We start from the raw sequence: 5,114 nt of genomic DNA, 5'->3' as shown, positions 1-5,114 counted from the left end.
AGATTACGAAACTTATACTATAATTATATAAACTTTGTTTCTAGACATATAAAATAAAAGATAAAACATAATTTTCTTATTTGATTCTTTGTCATTTCTTTGCACTCTACCTTACAGTTGCTGTGCTAAATGCTGGGTGGTATTCTAAGTCTCCCATAATATCTTTAGGTACGTATATTTCAATAATTAGAGCGTAGATCATGCACATAATAAATACTTGCTGCTTTTGTCAACCGTTACACTTAGATTATTCAATTTGTACAAAATGTACACTACGAATATATCAGTGCCTAAGCAGACCTAATTCTGTTTCGCTGCCCCGTGCCTCCGACAGGGTTAGTCCATAACTGTGGTTGGGCCAGGAATATTCACTTCGAAAGGCTTTATTTGTTTGAATAATGTGAAAAATTTTATCTCTCATTGCATTTAGTTTTCATTCTTGATTTTGTATCACCTTTGTCAAGCGTTAAGTAAAGTGACAGCTTTAGTTGGGTATATTTTAGAACTGGGTTCCGTGTTAACATCCTTTGTTGAATATTTTTGTATTCTCCTTTTATTGTATAGAGCAATTTGTGGTATGTCACCCCATTATGGTAATATTAGTTATTAAGGTTGTTATTTTTGGTATTTCAATCCACGTGCTCTTATTGTAAAGTCGGTTGAATCCAAAGACAAATTATTTGTGGGTGTATGACATTGTATTAGATATTAAGTGGCGTTTTGATGAACTGAGAAGTGATTCCTTCTATTGTTCCTTCTTGTGTATACGCTCTGAGTTGATAATACTGATTAAAAAATGGGTTTATGTTTTGTTAAGTGTTTACATCCTCACATCCTCCAGCCGTTTTCCACTGCCATCGTTTCTGCGTCACACAACAAAGCCAATGAAATTACGAATAATTCCTAATAGGCTGACATGGCATTTTTGCAATATATTGAACTGTTACTTGGCAGATAAACAAAATAACTGTAAGAAAACTGTATAAATAAGTTAATATTGGAGATCGAACAGAAATATGGAAACATAATAATCTGAAAAGTTTTCAACATAATAAAATCTATGAACGTAAAGAGGAAGATCGAAATAACAACAGAAATACGGAAAAAGTGCACAGCTGAGGAGGAGGAGGAGATTAGTGTTTAACGTCACGTCGACAACGAGGTCATTAGAGACGGAGCACAAGCTCGGGTTAGGGAAGGATGGGGAAGGAAATCGGCCGTGCCCTTTCAAAGGAACCATCCCGGCATTTGCCTGAAGCGATTTAGGGAAATCACAGAAAACCTAAATCAGGTTGGCCGGAGACGGGATTGAACCGTCGTCCTCCCGAATGCGAGTCCAGTGTGCTAACCACTGCGCCACCTGGCTCGGTGCACAGCTGAGTGAAGTAGTAAGCAAAAGGTGTAGAAGATGACTTCAGCAACGTTCCACGCTGGAAAAGAAGCAGGAAACTGCATTTCATAAATGGTCATCTTCCCATAACGATGGAAGTAAAAGGAAAAACAGGACTTCAAAAAAGATACAGACAGACTTTCTGTTTTAAAAAATATTATCAAATAAGTATCAATTGCAGTCCACTATGTTGTGTGGAGGAGCTGTAAGTGCTGAGTGTATTAATTTCATGAAGTACAAACAGTCGTACCATACCTGGAAACTACGCTACAACGAGCGTTTCCTCTCTGTCGTTTCTCATTAGACTTGAGTATAATGTAAAGCTGTCTGCACAAACGTGCCAAAACTGGCGAGCTACAGCTAACTGCAAGCTTCCTGTTTCCGTTCTTCGATTTCACAGGCGATTCGGTCGCTGTAAATGTTTGGAGCGGTGTCACGAACACTCTGCCAGCTAGTTTGCATCCCGCCAACGCTTCACAGCGAGGAAATAATTCATCAGCGCCACATTTCCGTCCGGGTGCGCTTTTCAGCTGGAAAAAGATGTACAAAGGGCTTACGTAATACCTCTAAATAAGTAATTGGCTGAAATTGGCAGACCAGCTTGCGAGCGAGCTCGCAGTGCCCCGGGCGACATACCTTTTTTTGTGGGTGGAACTCCACCTCCAGTGGCTGGCTTACAAGTCCATTAACCTAACGATTAGGAGTGGTGAGGTTACTGAAGCACTCTGCGACGATAAAAGCGTAGAGACGATTACTTACAACCAAAGTCAGCGTTATTCAGGGTTGTGTTTTTACGTGTTAAATATTAGGAGCAAATTTTCTGAACACTGCAGAACACTGATAATGGGCAGCATACTAATAAGAAAATGGAGAAAGTCTGCTATTACAGAGAAATTTTTTTCTACTTTTCGACTACTAGCAAGAAAGTATTTCACCTGGAAATGGTTGGTATAGGTGAAACAATTCGTTTTCAGTTACACCGGTTTTTTCATCTCCAGTTTTACCTGACTGTTAAAACCGCTCGAAATAACTGGTTTCTCAAATAACCGATTTTGGGTTTGTACATTTCTGTTATTCTCAGTAATAACCGTAGCCTACCGCCAAAGATTAAGAAATTCTAATGAATGTAAAGTAGTAATACATCTCGATCGATATGAAGTTGAAGGTATGACCCAAATAAATCTGTGTCGCCAGTAAAGGTGACGGAGGTGAGGGAGGAGGCCGGAGAGACGGCGAGAGCAAAGTGTCACAACTTATGACTTTCCTGCGTCGTCATTTTCGTATGATAGCAAGTTTTCACCATGAAGCAGCCACAAGATTTTGACTTCAGTTATGATTCCAATTTTATAGCATGGTACGTCAATCAAATTTAACTTCTATTGCAAGGGACATTGTGGAAGTTTTTTTCTAATATGATGTCACAAGCTTGCTGGGCCTCCTCCCGTTTTTATATTTTAGAGCAAATGGAGCATTGTATTCGACTGCTGTCACACTTCGTTATATACCGGATGATCAAAAAGTCAGTATAAATTTGAAAACTTAATAAACCACAGAATAATGTAGATAGAAAGGTAAAAATTGACACACATGCTTGGAATGACATGGGGTTTTATTAGAACAAAAAAAAAAAAAAAATTTCACAAAATGTCCGACAGATGGCGCTGGACAGCAAAATGTCGGTGACTGCGCATGACAATCGTGTATAAAAGGAGTTGTAATGAGAGAGAGAATCAGATGCGCCAGCAGTCGCAGCATGTTGACGTTACCTGAAAAGCCGCTTTTAGTGAAGCTGTACTATCAGAATGGGGAATGTGCTAGTTCAGCGTTACGATCCTATCGCCATAGGTAGGGGATTCGAACGGGTAAAGGTCCGTTGACAAATGCAGCTGTGGCTAGAATGATTTCGAAGTTCGAAGCCACGGGTTGTTCAGACGATAGACTCCGTAGTGGCCGACAGAGCACAAGGCGTAATGCTGCTGAGACAGTTCAGGAAGAAATGGAGACTGTAGCGGGTTCGTCTATGCAGGGGGAGGTCAGCGCTCGTGCAGTCGCACGTCGCACCGGCATTCCATACACTACTGGTTGGTTGGCACTTAGGCGTACCCTCCGATGCTATCAGTACAAAATCCATCAGCATCATGAACTGTTACCTGGCGATTTAGCGAAGCGGAGGGCATTTGCGATGGGGCGTTTCAAAAGATGGTGGAAGATGACGATCAGGTGAGTAACGTTTTGTGGACCGACGAAGCTATTTCACGCCCCGAGGGTCTGTCAACGTCCACAACTGCAGAATTTGGGCTACCGAAAATCCTAGAACTGTTGTGGAAACTCCATTGCACGACGAGAAAGTCACGGTATGGGTTGGATTTACCACATCCACCGTTATCGGGCCTTTTTTCCTCGAGGAAATGCGTGCTAATGGTTTTGTAAGTGCTACCGTGACGGCTGAGAGGTACGCCGATATGTTACAGAATCGCATCATCCCCAGCCTGGCTGGAACGTACGATGTTTATGCAGGATGGCGCTCCACCCCTTATTGCTAGACGCGTGAAAGATCTCCTGCGCGTCGTTTAGTGATGATCGTGTGCTCAGCCGCCACTTTCGTAATGCTTGGCCTCCCAGGTTCCCAGACATCAGTCCGTGCGATTATTGGCTTTGGGGTTAACTGAAGTCGCAAGTGTATCGTGATCGACCGACATCTCTAGGGATGCAGAAAGACAACATCTGACGCCAATGCCTCACCATAGCTCCGGACATGCTTTACAGTGCTGTTCACAGCATTATTCCTCGACTACAGCTATTTTTGAGGAATGATGGTGGACATACTGAGCATTTCCTCTAAAGAACATCATCTTTGCTGTGTCTTACTTTGTTATGCTAATTATTGCTATTCTGATCAGATGAAGCGCCATCTGTCGAACATTTTTTGAACTTTTGTATTTTTTTGGTGCTAATAAAACCCCATATCATTCCAAGCATGTGTGTCAATTAGTACCTCTCTATACATTATTCCGTGATTTATTCAGTTTTCATATTTATGCTGACTTTTTGATCACCCGGTACTTTAAGACTGCAGATTGGAACCATTTTGAACCACAGCTGACGTCTGAGGACGACAGCGAGAAACTATCGTATACATGACGTGGGGGAACTCTTGCACACTACGTATCCACGCGTACTGTCTAATAGGCCACTTCCCATGGCAACAGATACGTTATTGTCCCAGTAATGTTGTACCGATTCTTATGTCATGTGTTTTTTGCCAGTTTATAAATGTCGCCATTGTTATTGAAATAGCACTGATCGCTTTCCCCGTATTCTACAATAACCCAATAATTCAAAGCAATGGAAATTTTACAGATAGGTACTGTTACTCTTTGCAAAAAAAGTTTATTGAACTCTAACAATTTTAGCGCTCTTGCTACGGCAAATTTATATGCCAACTTTTCACTTTGCTGTTAGTAAAAAGCAAAAAAATACCTGTTATAAACGAGACCAAAAAAAAACCGAAAAAATGTCTGTTATTCGGAACTAAAATACCGGTATCGATTTTGAACGTCGGTTGTGCCGCATCCCTAGTTTTCAACGAGTTGTGTCTTCCTCGTTGAGTGTTGCACAATTTGATGCTTTATCGACGTGGACTCTCTAACGTGTCTACAAAAATATTGGGAACACAGTACAACTCGCAGCCATCTACTGAATAGTCTTCGATTAAATTTTACGT

At 41.2% G+C, this 5,114-nt stretch overlaps 1 non-coding gene across 1 annotated transcript; it reads right to left on the bottom strand.

Annotated features, from left to right (window-relative positions):
• Nucleotides 1-1,293: 1,293 nt before the first annotated feature.
• On the bottom strand, nucleotides 1,294-1,366 carry Trnaa-cgc (transfer RNA alanine (anticodon CGC)). Its single transcript has one exon. It is a non-coding gene; the product is annotated as a tRNA-Ala (tRNA).
• Between the last annotated feature and the right edge of the window lie 3,748 nt (nucleotides 1,367-5,114).

This window comes from Schistocerca serialis, chromosome 2, assembly GCF_023864345.2.
Source record: "Schistocerca serialis cubense isolate TAMUIC-IGC-003099 chromosome 2, iqSchSeri2.2, whole genome shotgun sequence".
Taxonomy (NCBI): Eukaryota; Metazoa; Arthropoda; class Insecta; order Orthoptera; family Acrididae; genus Schistocerca; species Schistocerca serialis.
This window is presented reverse-complemented; position numbering and strand designations above follow the sequence as displayed.